The sequence below is a fragment of the Coptis chinensis genome, chromosome 5 (assembly GCF_015680905.1).
Source record: "Coptis chinensis isolate HL-2020 chromosome 5, ASM1568090v1, whole genome shotgun sequence".
Lineage (NCBI taxonomy): Eukaryota > Viridiplantae > Streptophyta > Magnoliopsida > Ranunculales > Ranunculaceae > Coptis > Coptis chinensis.
Window position 1 is genome coordinate 4355744 of NC_141460.1, and position 16686 is coordinate 4372429.

The 16686-nt window shown below is 44.4% G+C and overlaps 1 pseudogene; it reads right to left on the reverse strand.

Moving 5' to 3' along the window:
• Positions 1-2756: 2756 nt before the first annotated feature.
• LOC147496343 (cyanidin 3-O-galactoside 2''-O-xylosyltransferase FGGT1 pseudogene) lies at positions 2757-4135 on the reverse strand (annotated as a pseudogene).
• Positions 4136-16686: the final 12551 nt, after the last annotated feature.

Below are 16686 nucleotides of genomic sequence, written 5' to 3' on the forward strand. Positions count from 1 at the left end.
ATTCAAAAAAGTGGGGAAAATCGAAGGGGCTGGGGGTAGAAGAGTAATTGCAAGGGATGAGGAAACCGAGGCGACAAGACAGCGAGCCAGCCTAAAGGAGACACGTGGCAACACGATGTACGAGAGGCGGCGAAGATCGTGCGTGTTGAGTGTAATCATTCTCACATGCAACCCAAGGAGTGCGCATAAGGGGCGCAGAGAACGAGGAGAAAGGGGTTCTCGACCCTGGATCCATAAACAGGACCGCGGAATCGAGAAGGGACATTTGTATGGGCTCAGTTGAGGAAATGATGCCAGGTCAGCGGACATCATGAAGAAGGCAGGATAGTGTGATAGAACAAGAGCACAGGAATTGAACCTAGGGGAGGATCAGTCCCAGGGGGCCGAAATGGGGGTAGCTTAGTAAGGCCAACCGAGAGGTAGGCGATCATAGCCGAAAAACCCTAGAGCGGGACGTGTGGGTACGCGGCAAGAAAGAGGAATGGTTGGATGGAGGGACAGCTGGACGGTCCTTAAGCGAGGGGAATGGATATAAAAAGAATGAGAAAGGAAGGGAAAAGAGGTTGCACAGTGAAAAGAAAGAAGAGGAGAGAAAGTGAGAGAAAAAAGAGAGGGAGAGAGGAACAAGAGGAGAATAGGAAGAGGATAGGAAGAGAGCCCTTTAGACTTGTAAGGAAAAAGTTTTTAGGTCTATAGAATATGCTATATTTTTCCTTTTCAATAGGGAAGGAATTTCTGTTTTAATTAGAAGTGTTATAATTTTTTTTTTTCTAATAGAGGAGGAATTTCTGTTTTAATAGAAAATTGATTCCCGTTTTAATTAGAAGTGTCTAATAAATAGGAAAGGAATTCCCGTTTTAATAGGAGATGGTGATGTGGAATTTTAATAGAGCTCGAAAAATACTCTTTGTGGGAGCTTTAATATTAAGACTAGTTTGTAGGCCAGCATACGCACCGGCTCTTTTTAAAACATTTATATTTTTTTAGAAAATTGAGACTACCGTTTTAGTCGCTAACCCGTTTTAATTTTCTTACAAATTATTTTAAATGAAGTTTTAATTAAATTTTAAAAACCATTTTTTCAATTGGGAGAGAGATCCTGCTTTAATAGGAGAATAATTTTCATTTTAATTAGATATGCTAGATTTTCTCATTTTAATAGGGGAGGAATTCTCATTTTAATAGGATAATGATTCCCGCTTTAATTAGAAGTGTTAGAATTATATATATATATAAAAAAAAAACTCGTTTTTCAAATAGGAGATAAATTCTCGTTTTAATAGGAGAATTAGAAAATTGGGACTACCGTTTTAGTCGCTAACCTGTTTTAATTTTTTAACAAATTATTTTAATTAATTTTTAAAACCCCGTTTTTTTCAATTGGGAGAGAGATCATATTTTAATAGGAGAATAATTCCCGTTTTAATTAGATATGCTAGATTTTCAATTTTAAATAGGGGAGGAATTCCCATTTTAATAGGAGAATGATTCCCGCTTTAATTAGAACTGCTAGAATTTGTTTTAATAGGAGAGAAATTCCCGTTATAATAAGAGAGGAATTCCCGTTGTAAAAAAGGATTCCCGTTTTTCAAATAGAAGAGAAATTCCCGTTTTAATAGGAAATGACGTGGAGTTTTCAAAGAGCTCGGAAAATACCCCTTGTGGGAGCTTTAATATTAAGACTAGTTTGTAGGCCCGTGCATACGCACCGGCTCTTTTAAAAATATTTAGATTTTTTTCAAAAAATTGGGACTACCGTTTTAGTCACTAACCTGTTTTAATTTTCTAACAAATTGTTTTAATTAAATTTAAAAAACCCGTTTTTTTTCCAGTTAGGAGAGAGATCATGTTTTAATATGAGAATAATTCCCGTTTTAATTTGATATGCTAGATTTTCCCTTTTCAATAGAGGAGGAATTTCCATTTTAATAGGAGAATAATTCCCGCTTTAATTAGAAGTGCTAGAATTTGTTTTAATAGGAGAGGAATTCCCGTTATAATAGGAGAGAAATTTCCGTTTTAATAGGAGATGACGTGGAATTTTAATAGAGCTTGAAAAATATCCCTTGTGGGAGCTTCAATATTAAGACTAGTTTGTAGGCCCGTGTATACGTACCGGCTCTTTTGAAAACATTTAGATGTTTTTTGAAAAATTGGGACTACCGTTTTAGTCGCTAACCCGCTTTAATTTCTAATAAATTGTTTTAAATGGAGTTTTAATTAAATTTTAAAAAGCCGTTTTTCAATTGGGAGAGAGATCCTGTTTTAATAGTAGAATAATTTCCGTTTTAATTAGATATCCTAGATTTTTTCTTTTCAATAGGGGAGGAATTCCCATTTTAGTAGGAGAATGAGGTGGAATTTTAATAGAGCTCGAAAAATACTCCTTGTGGGAGCTTTAATATGAAGATATAGATATAGATAGATATATAATCAGCGTTTTTCTGAAACCGGATCTTCACCTTTTTCCCCATCTCTCTCTTTCATTTACTTCGTGTTCAGATAGGTACAAGTCGTCTGTCTCTCTTCCTCACTTCGCTCGTTGATCACCGCTCCGCGGTATACTAGTATGTAAACACTGCATTCATTCTCAAGTGGTTTCCAGAGGTTACATAATTACCACGATAACCAGTAGTCCAGTGCTCTTTCAAAAAAAAAAAAAAAAAAAAAAAAAAAAAAAAAAAAAAAAGAATGCCACATTACCAATACACATGCGTGCATAGTTCTTAAGCCGAAATTAGCCAATCTAATCGATTTCTTATTCGGTTTACTGGGTGATTTGTATTCCTAAACAATAGCTGTAGCTGTAGCGTTAATGACTGATCGTGGAAAACAAGTGGAGCCGTGGAGGCTATTCAAATCCGGACAATTCATACAGTAAAAACAGAGTGCATTTTTGGGGCAATTACAAGATTATGATCACATACATAACAAATGAACACTGGACAGTAGATCCACGATTAAAGCATCAGAGTGGGGTATATGGGATACCCAGCTAGGAACTTCCATCTCCCAAACGAAAACACTCTCTCAGTCGCTCCATCCTAACTGATTTAGCATTTTTTATTTTTATTTTCGCTAATCCATGATTTTGCAATAAGAAAAGTCAATTAAGTACATCTTGTAATCTGATGATGAAGTTGTCAATATAAGATGACTCGAGGCCTTCAGTTAACAAGAAATCCTTCCACTTGAGGTGGTTAGACCTGATTTCTCCGCCAACTTCACTTCCTTCTTCCATCACCGACTTAACTGCTTTGCATACACTCTCCCTGGTGAACCACCCATCTTCTTTCCTTCTTTCTACCTCCACAGAAACCTTTACCACTTAAGTCATAACTTTAGCGTTTTCAAATTGATCTGCAGTGTGAGGCACGGTCACTATTTGGCAAGAACTGATCAAGGACTCATACATAGACCCAAAACCAGCATGGCTAATAAAGCACCCTACTGAGGGGTGACTTAAGATGAGTTGCTGTTGAACCCAGCCCCCATGAACTATTCCTCTCCCTCTGACCCTTTCTTCGAATCCTTCAGGCAAAGCTTCGTCCACTGTTTCAACACCAATTGGAGGTTTCAATCTCACCAAGAATGGCGAACCAGTAAGCTCTAACCCCAAAATCAACTCTTGGAATTGATCCTTTGTTAGCACTGAAGTGTTTTCCCTGATCATGCTGCTTTGATATAGCATGCAGAAATGCACACGATGCAGCACTACCAGCCGACAAATAAATGGACTTACAACCAATTGGCTTTGCCAATGTAGGAATCCAGTCTGCAAAATCAAACAAGACAAAATCAGGTTTTAGTTGCTGCATAACGGTATTTACCTGATCTTGAATGAGATGAAGGCATTATAAGAAGAGAATTAATTTTCCAGGAGGTATATCTGATACAACTTCAACACCTTTTGGGAGACCAGTTATATGGGGAATGATAAGTGGGATAAATTCTATGAAATTTGGATGGCGGTTGAGATGGTTGAATCTGTATTGGGTTTTAGTTGGTATTAGGAAACTAACTCTATGGCCTTTTCCCGCTAGTTTGTTTGAGAGATGAAGGAAAGGGGTGATATGTCCCATGGCAAACCAAGGGAACATAGCGAAGTGAAAAGTAGGTCTGGCCATGTATATCGATTGTAAAGGGGTGTTTTGGGTTTCTTGTTGGGACCGGGTTCGCTTATGAGCGAACTGCCTACGTATCCTCTTGTTGGTTTTCTCTTTTCCTTTCTTTCTTTTCTTTCTTCCTTTCTTTCTGGGGAGAGAGGAATCAGGCCCCGACGTAGTTCAATCAGGTGGTATTTATAGGCTTAGGGAATTGTCCATCTAGTAGACACGTGTGTCTATGGTACACGTGTAAGGTGGAGATCGTGAATGAGTGTTGGGCTGGTTATATTATAAGTCCTGTGCTGATTGGGTGTTGGTGAGGTTACCCCTATTTCCCGGGGATGGGTAATGATTACCCCTGATGGTGATCATTACTCGAGGCGTTCTGCCATATGCTCGTACCGAAATATCTTTGTCCTCCTTTCTCGTAGGTCATTCTTGGAGGTCGCGGCATTGAGTTATTTATCTGGGGGTGTTCTTGAGGAGCCGCTCACGCTTCGGTCTTGAGGGTCGATGTCCCGAAGTTCGCTTACGTTGCGCACGGGGGTGTTCTTGAGGAGCTGCTCCGCAGTTCGGTCTTGAGGGTCGATGTCCCGAAGTTAAACTACGTTGCACGCGTGCATGATAAGATATCGCTCCCCTACACAGCCCCCTCTCAGTAGAGTGTTTATGCCACAAGAAACGTTATGCTGAGAGAAAGAATGTGTGGAACGTGAGCGAGCTATGGTGGACGACTCGACCAGGACGATATGACTTTCGAATTCACGCATGCTGATGCTTTGGCGGGAAAGGGAAGTTATGTCGCAACATGCACGTGACAGAATCGTAGTAGTTGAGAGATAAACGTGTCGCCGCATTATTCGGAACTGTTGAAAAGACAGTACCTTGGAACACGTGTGCGGGCTATAGCCTAGGCTGTAATCATAACTTCTTGGTAACTGAACAGGCGGTTTATACAAAATCAAATTTGGGACATCGAAAAGGCATTGCGTGTTTTCTTCTTCCACAAAACGCAAGCTAGGGTTCCTCGGTGAGTGCTTACGCTGCTGTTATCTTTCCATTTTCAATTTGCTTTCCTCCCCGCCGGTCGCGTTTTGCTAAATAGGTAGGTCATCATAAGGGTATAGGGTTTCAGCTTGAGTAATTGGTAGGAAAAAAAACTTGCCATAATGTCTGATTCTGATGACACTCGATCGGAGGAGGTCCGAGAGATATCCTTGAGTTGTGGAGAGTACGAGGATGAAGAAGCAGTGAGTGTTGGCGCGGAGGTTGATTTGGAAGAAGAGGATAGGATAGGTGAGGGTAATGCCCGATCTAGGTCAGGAGGTGACGTAGCCAGTACGTCAGGTCGAGTGGATATGTCGTCATCAAGCGATGTGCCCCTTAGAAGTGTAAACCGTCGTGCTGCTAACTCGTTCCCCGAACTGAGGGAAGCATATGGGATTAATGTCCCTGACCTGGAAATATACGAACCACGATTGAGTGAAAATGTTCGTAGTGAGGAGTACAACCCGCCGAATGGTGGAATAATAATCTGAGGGGGCGGAGAGCGATATGCACATACCGTTCGAACCGGTATCGACTTCTTGGCTTTGTTGGAAGTCTCCTGTCGGTTAAGTAGGTAACACCGGCGATTATTTAAGGTGTTCGACCCTCTTCAATGCGAGTGGGGGAATATGACATAAGGGTATCCGACATAGTGGAACACTATGTGGTACGCGATCGGGGAACATGAACTTTAGCTTGCAAACCATGACGACGCTGCTCGGTGATCGATGGAGTAAGTAATGAGGCCGGACTAAGAGGCCGTTGTTGCTGCTAGTTGGCAACTACCGTGGAAACGGTGTATACCGCAAACTAGGATTTGTAACATATCCGTTGGGTAGGACATTTATCCGTTGTTCATTGTCGAACGCGTTTGATAGTTATTCTAACAGTCCTTGTTTTACTTTGATCGCAGAGTTTTCCGTGAAGAAGCGAACCGATCGTGGGGAAATAGAGAGGTTCGCGGTTTGACTTCGTGAAGAGAAGCAAGCCGGAAGTTGTTGCACACTTTTTTGTGGGAAAGGGTGGGCCTGCGATCCGGGAAAAAAGGAAGGCACAAAAAGACCGAGCTCGAGGTCAAATAAGGGAAGAGCTGATGGAGGCGCGAACGAGTGACTTAGTAACGCGAGAAGAGAGGCAACGGGCGCATGGCGGTGCGAGGCGACCTGCTAGAGGTGGTACCTCCGGAGCGGGAGGATCGAGCTTCCGCCCTGAAGGAGGTTCGATCGATGCACCTGTGGAGTTGGAAACGGTGGTTTTCAATCCTCGAGCGAGGAGCAGGTCGGAGAAGAGGCCGCGCGACGCCTCGGAGCAAGACGCTGCCTGAACTACGAAAGTAGTGCGGCACGCTCTTGGAGAGAGCTCTAACGCCGGGGGCGGTTCCGATGGTGGCCCAACTGGGGCTATGGTTTCTCGCCAGAGTCGGGCACGACCTGAGCAGGTCATGGACTTGGCCACTTTCGGGGCCGGGTCCAGTGCGCCCCGACGGAGGCGTGAATCCATCCAGATGAAAGCGAAAAGCTCCATGTAAAGGCAAGTGGAAAAGCCGTTATGGTGGACCGACTTAGAGGCGGCGTTCGTGTTCCCGATGAGAATGGGGCGCCACGAACCGTGAAGCCGAAGTGGTCTGTAACCGTGATCGAAAGTAAGATATCGGGTTGCCTTCTAGAACGGATAGCTCGATGGCAATCGCAGGGAGCCGATGATAAAGGGTCGGCCGATAATCTGAGGCGAAATGGAAATTGCCCAATGTTTGGTATCGTATCTATCTTTGTTTGATGTAACCGTCTCCGTGATAGACGCTTATTGGTTGTGGCTATTAACCATACGTGTGTATTTGCAGTACCGTAAGTGGGTTTCAAAAATTGAAGGAGATTGCCCGTTCAGCGGGAGGCGATAGAGAGACGGTGGTGAAGCCGTGTCCCGATGAGTGAAGAACGTCCGTGAGGCCTCAAGATGGAACGCGAGGAACCGGAAGGTTCAAGAAAGCTCATCAAGAGCCGAAGTCCGCCAAGATGTTGAAAGACACCTGAAGTCAAGAGCCGAGGCAAAAACTACTGTGGAGCTGAAGAGAACGCCCCGGCAAATGAATCGTGGAGATTGGTAGGTTGAACGATTATGCCTTACACTGCAAGAAGGTTGCTCAGGACGCTACCAAAGCCTATGATGTTCTGGATGCAGATTTCGTTGAACTGGAGGCAGATTACAACGCTTTGAAGACAGATCATGCACGCTGCACGTCTTACCTCGGGGTACAACGGGTGCCAGGAGGAATTAGTAGTGCTCCTGTTGCTTCAGAGGTTTTGCCCGCGACTATGATACCGCGAACTGATGCTACTGTGTCTGATGCACTGATGAGTTTAGAGCTGGATGGAGTATCTGTGATAGTGGATCGAATACGGATCTTTGAGATTGATGAATCGCTTCAGCCAGGAGAACTAATTATGAAGCCCGGAGGTGGCGATTTGTAATTTTGTTATTTAGTACTGTCAGCTTATAAGCTTTGATACAATAGAGCTGGTCTCCTGGGGTAACCTGGGCAGTTCGTCTTGTTACCTGTATGCTTAAGTACGAAGAACGACCTGGTGCTCCGTTCTGTGCTGGGGTACTCAGGTGATAACGAAGGTTATTTAGCCGGGTTGGATTTCCTGAGTAATCTCAGCAACCCGGTTAACATATTATTTTGCTATCTTGCTAATATAGATCGGTGCTTGTGCGTATGCCATGATTGTTGCTTATTTCTTTATTACTGCTAGCTCAACTATAATTGTGTGTGGTGACGGTGCATGTGGCGAAGAATGGTAGGTATGTTGTAATGACAACTTCTCGATGTCTGGCTGAGATGTTTGCATGAGCGTCGTGTTGTTAAATTATCTGCAGCTCTGAGGTGGTGCTCGTAATGTGGGGACCGGATCGGCCGGCTTCAAATGTGATGCAAGTCGAAACGCCGTTGTTCGCCATCAGAGTGTTCCCTCGCGCGTGCGACACGTGGAGGGATACGGCGCGTTCAAGGAACGTAATGATGGCAAAGCAGATGGCGGCGTTTGGCGTCTCAAGGTAATTAAGAGGCGCTTAGGAAAAGACGTTTCCTTTTGAATAAAAACGGCTTATCACATACCAAGACAAGTATTTGCTTGCCTTCTTCCCAAAGCTTCAGTCTGTCTACTTGCTCTGCTCATTTGCTGTGCCTCTCCTCCATTGCCGCTTATCCAGGTACGTTTATTCTCTTCTGTGAGGATTCTCTTGTTGATAAAAGGTTGGGGTAAAAACTATAGCTCGTGTGACAGTACGTTTGTGCTCTAGGTTGTTATCATGGCGAGATGTCGTCCGTATGCGAGGGGAAGGAACAGCATGAGGGAAACTTCTCCACTGATAATGGAAAAGATGGAGTTTCAACCACACGTGCATGGTGTTTCGCAGGAAGAGGAAAGCTGATGCTGTAGAAACGAAGAGTCATAAGCGTTCTAGGAGGGCTGGGCGTCCCACTGGTGGCATTGTCTTTAGGTCGCCGCAACGGGTAGGCGACACTGGTCGTCACGCTGCGGAGTGTAGCGACTTGGGGCAAGGCCGCCCAGTCGCTGGTGAGAGCTCATCCCCGCACTGTGGTGATGTGGGGAGCGAGTTCTACTACGTGGGAAGACTGGGAAGAAGCGTATGGTGAAACAGTCAGACTGTAGCTTCCACTCGGCGCCCATAGCGACCAGCGTTCTGAAGGGGATCATGCTGGATGGCGACAAGGCAGAAATGAAGGATGAGGACATGGAAACGCTACTGGGGACAATGGATATGGCCGCGTGTTTGGTAAGTTCATGATGCACTATGTAGTTATGTCAGTTACCCAGGCACACTGATTCTTGGACTTCGTTTGTGCAGTTTCTTGCAGGATATGATAAATTGAAAGAAGTTGTTCAAAACACCGAGGCTGTCGATAACCCTCACGCGTCGAGTAAAAATGTATCGCGAAATGGCGCGTGGGGGCGACAAGAGAAAGCCGGAGGTGATGACGACCAAGTATCGAACGCCATCTACGAGAATGCCGTTAGTGACCGACGGACGGAGGAGTTAGAAAGGGAACTAGCCGTGGTGACCGCTTATGCGAAGAAATGTCGGAAGGTGGCCGAAAAGCGAAGAAGGCGATATCGGGCTCAGACGCCTTTATGCCGCTACCGGACGAAAAAGTATGACACGCTGAGGAAAACGATTGCGGACGATGAAGGAGGGAATGAGATGCGTGTGATGCTGAGGTCAGCTCGGCATACTGCTTCGACTAAGCGCGACCCGAAGATAAGCATGTCATCACCGAATCGATAAGGTGATCTTCATTTGACTCTGTTAGTCTTGAGTTGTAAGTTTCGTTCACATTTTTCTCTCTTATCACGAGAGTCAACAATAGAAGCTGTGTTTTCGTGCTTGCCCGAAAGCGGTTCGCCATTTTATTCAAGGAACCGGTTTCCACGAAAGTGGCGCCTCCGCACTTGGTTAATTTTGTAATGATCATCGATCCGATTTCTGGGTAATCCCAAAGAGATCGGTGGATGTAGCTGTTATGATGCATGGTTATATAATCTGATTGGAGCCGCTTCCGTATGTATATTGCCGTGGACTTGTGTGTAATTAAGCCTGCTTAGGATTCTAGTAATATCGTCCCGCCTTGAGGTCAACCCTAGAAATATAGGTCGCCGACGGACAGAATTGGAGGGGTCAATGGATCATCGCGGGCTCCGGGAGCCGATCGCCTCATGGAGAGCGCCGCTCGTGTAGTCAATCGTAGAAATATAAGTCATCAACATAACAAGACCAAAAGGTCAGAGAGCTGTAAGCTCCGAGAGTCAGATGCTCTCCGAGAGCCGTTCTCGTGTGGTCGATCCTAGAAATATAGGTCCTCGATATAACAAGACTTGGAAAGGTCAGTAGAGCCCTAAAAGCTCCGAGAGTCAGATGCTTTCAGAGCCGCTCTCGTGTGGTCGATCCTAGAAATATAGGTCCTCGCCGTAACAAGACTTGGAAAGGTGTAGAGCCCGTAAGCTCCAGAGAGTCAGATGCTCACGGAGAGCGCTTCGTGTGGTCGATCCTAGAAATATAGGTCCTCGCCAGAACAAGACTTGGAAAGGTCAGAGCCCAGAAGCTCCGAGAGAGTCAGATGCTTTCATGGGAGAGCGTTCGTGGTCGATCCTAGAAATATAGGTCCTCGGCGTAACAAGACTTAGAAAGGTTGTAGAGCCCGTAAGCTCGCAGAGTCAGATGCTTTCGGAGAGGCGTTCTCGTGTGGTCGATCCTAGAAATATAGGTCCTCGGCGTAACAAGACTTGGAAAGGTCAGAGCCTGTAAGCTCCGCAGAGTCAGATGCTATGCTGAGAGCCGTTCTCGTGGTCGATCCTAGAAATATAGGTCCTCGGCGTAACAAGACTTGGAAAGGTCAGAGCCCGTAAGCTCCGAGAGTGTATGCTCGTGGAGAGCGTTCTCGTGTGTGGTCGATCCTAGAAATATAGGTCCTCGACGTAACAAGACTTGGAAAGGCTGTAGAGCCTGTAAGCTCCAGAGAGCTTGCTGCTCATGGAGAGTGTGGTAGCTTATGAAAGCGTATTTCTCACTGAGAGCGTTCTCGCTGAGTCGATCCTAGAAGTATAGGTCCTCAACTAGCGAGACTCGGAGAGGCTATGGAGCCTGTAAGCTCCAGAGAGTGTGCTATGGAGAGCGTGGTAGCATATGAAAGCATATTGCTCACTGAGAGCGTTCTCGCTGAGTCGATACTAGAAGTATTGGTCCTCAACTAGCGAGACTCGGAAAGGCTATGGAGTCTGTAAGCTCCAGAGAGCGTGCTGCTCACAGAGAGCGTGTTAGCTTAAGAAAGCATATGGCTCACGGAGAGCGTTCTCACTGAGTTGATCCTAGAAGTATAGGTCCTCAACTAGTGAGAATTGGAGAGGCTATGGAGCCTATGAGCTTAAGAGAGTGTGCTGCTTGTGAAGAGCGTATTAGCTTAAGAAAGCGTATGGCTCACAGAGAGCGTTCTCATTGAGTTGATCCTAGAAGTATAGGTCCTCAACTAGTGAGAATTGGAGAGGCTATGGAGCCTATGAGCTCAAGAGAGCGTTTTGTGCTTGGATTGAGCACGTTTGAACTCCTGAGAGTGTTTTGTTCTGTAGAGAATGAGCTGTGAGTGGTTTCCTCATGCTGAACTATTGTAGAAGATGAAGCGACCTCAGTGGAGCTGGTTTCGGGTGATTGTTTCTCGATCGGAGGAATGGAGATCTTGGCAACAGGAGTTGGTGCGACCTCTAGGGTCTTGCCAACAGGAGCTGGGGCGACCTCTGGGGTCTTGCCAATAGGAGCTGGGATGACCTCTGGGGTCTTGATAATATGAGCTGGGGCAACCTCTGGGGTCTTGTCAACAGGAGAGAAGTGGTGATGCTATGTAGCGTTTGAGCTCGAGTGAGCGTTATATTCAGGTGGATGTTGTGACCCGAGTGAGTCTGTGGGCATCCTGCTTTGGAGATCGTCGTCAATAGCTAGCCTTGAATTGGCGTGACTATAGTTAGCGCCAATTTTGGAGCTTCATTAACCTGTAAAATGCGAAGCTAGCACCAAAGAGTTAGTACCGAACTAACAAAGAGTAATTTTGGAGATGCATGGATCATAATAATAGAATTGAACTTGTTTAGATAGCAACAATGAGCCCCAGTCCGTAGATGGTTGTGGCTAGCCCCCAGTGTGCATTGAAGCTTGATTGACCTGCACTAGATCGAACTAATATCCAAAAGAAATTAGAACAAAAAAAAAACTGTTAATATGGAGACTTTTCCCGCCGGAGCAGGGTAATGTGCCCGTTCATTGTGCCTAGTTGACCGACAAAACTCTGGACTTGAGCTTCGAGGCTTTCCATGCTTCGTGGGCTTGAGAATTTTTCTTTTTGGTGGTAGGATTTATGAAGTGGTTCTCAAGTAATCGAAACCACAGACGGCGCCAATGTAAAGGGGTGTTTTGGGTTTCTTGTTGGGACCGGGTTCGCTTATGAGCGAACTGCCTACGTATCCTCTTGTTGGTTTTCTCTTTTCCTTTCTTTCTTTTCTTTCTTCCTTTCTTTCTGGGGAGAGAGGAATCAGGCCCCGACGTAGTTCAATCAGGTGGTATTTATAGGCTTAGGGAATTGTCCATCTAGTAGACACGTGTGTCTATGGTACACGTGTAAGGTGGAGATCGTGAATGAGTGTTGGGCTGGTTATATTATAAGTCCTGTGCTGATTGGGTGTTGGTGAGGTTACCCCTATTTCCCGGGGATGGGTAATGATTACCCCTGATGGTGATCATTACTCGAGGCGTTCTGCCATATGCTCGTACCGAAATATCTTTGTCCTCCTTTCTCGTAGGTCGTTCTTGGAGGTCGCGGCATTGAGTTCATTGCATCGGGTGTTCTTGAGGGAGCTGCTCACGCGCTTCGGTCTTGAGGGTCGATGTCCCGAAGTTCGCTTTACGCTTGCGCGCATCGGGGTGTTCTTGAGGGAGCTGCTCACAGTTCGGTCTTGAGGGTCGATGTCCTGAGTTCGCTTACGTTGCACGCGTGCATGATAAGATATCGCTCCCCTACATCGATTGTATGTTACGAAGTGCAAATAGACGATCTCTTGTTACAGAAGTTGCGACTACTTATAGCCATAGAACTGGTTTGGTAGTGAATAGATATCTGCTTGTACTATTTGTCTAGAAGTTTTAGTTGGTAAGTTTTAATGATATGGTAGTTGATATCTTCTTAAAATATGGAAGGGAAAGGCCTGATTTGGAACAGAGTAACTGACCATGGACAAAAGAGACCCTAACATAACCCTCAAAACCGGATAGATAAAACGTCAAGTATACCTTTGACGCAAAAAAAAAAACAAAAAAAACAAAGTCAGTCTCAGTCAGTCTAGGGTGGTAAAAAGTCAAATTTACCCCTGAGGCAAAATAAAAATAATTGCCCAGACCAACCAAAACGACGTGACCCATGTAATATGAACAATTATTGTTTATACTTCAACATAATGTATGATTAGTGAGAACACTTATTCGTGTATGAACAATGATTGCTCATACCCTTATTGTTCATACATATTTGGGGTATGAGCAATCATTGTTCATACCTCGACATAATGTATGAACAATCATTATTTATACCAAAACAACATAAAGGTAAAAGTGTAAAACATTTATTTCAAACCCAGGCTATTTATTCGATTATGAACAATGATTGTTCATACCCTTATTATTCATACATATTTGGGGTATGAGCAATCATTGTTCATACCTCAACATAATGTATGAACAATCATTATTTATACCAAAACAATAGAAAGATAAAAGTATAAAATATTTATTTCAAACCCAGGCTATTTATCCTTACTGTTTATTTTCACTTGAAAAATTGGGTTTTTAGGTTATTTTCGCCCTAAAATTGTCCTTCTAAGTGATTTCGAAAAAGAATTGTCCTAGAAAGTGATTTCCACCTGAAATTGGTCTTTTCTTGTTTGAGGAAATCGTATATTTGCCTTGCCCTGTCCAATTTGTTGGTAGTTAAAAGGTTTTCTATTGGATGTGGAACTCTTTTATGCATCCCTATTAAATCGGTTCTACATATAGGTTCTTCTGATGCTTTCAATTTGGTTTGTAATAAATCGGCTTATGAGGATTTGATTTCTTAACACGATATCATTTTTTAGAATTTCTTAATTTTTAAAAAATATGATGTGGAAATTTAGAGAGAGGGCAAGGGAAAAGATGGGGTGCCACATAAGAGATAGAACAATGACATGGACTATAGTGTGCTTGGAGATTAGAGTACGTACGTAATAATACAATAGATGGATAATATCAGAAAATATAATAGATGGAATATATTAGAAGGATTTAACTGAGAAATGGCCACTAACACAAGAAGACGATGGTATAGTTGTATGAGCGGGCAATCATTTATTTAGCAAGGAAATTATTGGTAAATAATTAAGTTTGGTCAACATTTGAAAGGCCATTACCTTAAGCCATTGTGGTAATGCGGTGTTTGTTTGTTGAAATGACTAGTTGTGGGTGTGTGTATCCTACATCATATTTTTGGTCCAAAAGTGGACTCACACCATGGACTGGGTGTGGGACCAATGAACCCTACGTCATATATTCCGGTCTAGAGTGTATTCGGACTATGGACCAGGTGTGGGCCCAACAGCGGACTAGCCTGGTAGCTAGTAAAAACGTTGTGGATTATCCGGTTCTTTAATCCGTCAAAGTTTACAACAAGTCCAGGGCCTATCCGGACGGCCCAAGTTCATGGACCCAATACGTCCTGATCACTCGGATCCGGTAATACGATTTGCGGAAGCAAGAGACCCTAGTGCAATCCGATAAGATCTTGCACAAGGATAGAATGAAATCTTAGGGAATGATCCTATTTGAGAGGTACGATCATACTAGGATTCATCAAGGAGGGCAATCTCCAATAATCACTTTCTTGGCCGCCAAGGCAGGAGATTGCTATATATACAGAGGCTTTTGCAGCCTCCAGAACTACGTTTTAAGAGACTTAATCCTAGATTCCTCACTGGGTACATAGGCAACTAGAACGTTGGTGCAGTCTCTCTTCTTCCAAAATACTTAATCCTATCTCTTCCGAGCTTTCGGAAGCACCATTACATCGGGAGTGTCGGTGTTAACTTTTTGCCCCGACATTCTTTGGCGCCGTCTGTGAGGATCGAACCCACGACCACGTGGTCTTCCGTCGGAGCTTGATATCCTCGACCTTATTTTTTCATATGTCCTTGTTACCATGGCTGGACAAATTGCGATGAGTAATAGAGAAGCTACCAATCGGCATGTAGCGACTTGATAGAACATGGAGACTGTTCCAGGCACCACTACAAAGATGGGGCAGTCGAGCAGTCGTAGATCTTTTTCTCAGAACGGAGGAAATGGACCATCTAAAGCAGTTCCACACACTCTGGAGCCACTAGGGACTCGGGGATCTAATCCCTGTGTCCCTCGCCGCAACACTGTGTGGAGCACAAGAGCTGCCAGAATACACGTCAGGGATGGTCCTGTTGAACCCACCCGCAATGCTATTGCGCGACGTCCTGGAAGTGGCAGGGGCGGCCGACATGCTAACCCACGAGCTTCCATCCAGAACCTGCAATACTAATCGGATCTAGCTCTCATCTCTCTTTTGACAAGAATAGTTGCAGAAAACGAGAGTTTGAGAAATCAACTAGGCAAACAGCCTAGAAACCCTGAGGAGCACCAATCGGTCGAGTCCCTTTTGTCTGAACATAGGCAAAGGCAATGGGCCAAACCGGGACAACACAAAGATCCTAACAATGGCGAAAACCTTATTGACAATAATGGTCGAGTTAGAGATCCAAGCCAAAGCCGGACTATCCACCTTATCGTGCCTGTCCCCACTCATTCACAATCAAATAATGTCTGGGATCGTTTGGGCACAAATCCTCAGACACACCAGTCACAACAATCTGGAATGCCAGCAACTACATTGAGCTCCAATTCGGAAACTCCAGCATCCGTGGAAGTGTCCCGATCAAGATATAAATCTAAGCGCACAAATCAGAATGAGAGTCCACTACCTGCTAACAGAGTGGCAGGGAGAAGGCGGGGTAGACTCGAACGTTGGAAACGATCGAATCCCAATCAAATCTTAGCCCGTGATGAACGGATCTAGAAAGAAGAGAATCAAGATGACGATAGCTATGAGAATATGAATGAACAAAGGGTTAAGGAATTGATTAACCAAGCCGTGACCAGGCAAACCATCCGAGACGACCCCCTCTTGGAAAGGGATGTGCGAGGTCCGGAATTTGCACCCTTTGTAAATGACATCAGGGACTGTGTTCATCCTGAGGCATTCAAACAACCCCCTCTTCCGACTTACGATGACGTGGATGGCTGTCCAAACGAGCTCGTCATGAGCTACCAAGCGGCTATGACCTTATGGGAATCCATGAGTCATTAATGTGTCGTATTTTTCCAGCAACATTGAAAGGATACGCACTGTCCTGGTTCAACAAGTTGACACCGCATTCAATTGATTCATTTACCAAGCTCAGTGATATGTTCGTTGAACGCTTTCAATACAATATGAAAACGAAGAAGAGTCTGAGCACACTTTTCAATCTCGCTATGGAGAAAGGTGAAACAATTGATAGTTTGGTACGACGGTTCAGGAAGCTTCACGCTGAAGTTCAGGATGTGAGTGATGCTTTCGCAATACAGGCATTCCATCAAGCGTTGCATTATGACAGAGATGGACTTTACAACTTTCTTACTCGAAAGCCACCCACCACCCTCTCTGATTTATTCACCCGAGTTGAAGGGTACGTTTGAGTAGAAGATGATCAAAAATCTCGACAGAGAAAAGATGGTGCAGATCCCGATTCCAAGGACTCTAAAAAGGATAAGCTTATCAATCAAGGTAACAAGAGGAGTACTCAGAATAGTACAAAGGTATTCACCCCTTTAACTCTTGGCCTTGCAGACCTGTACGAAAAAAATCAGAACTAAGAAA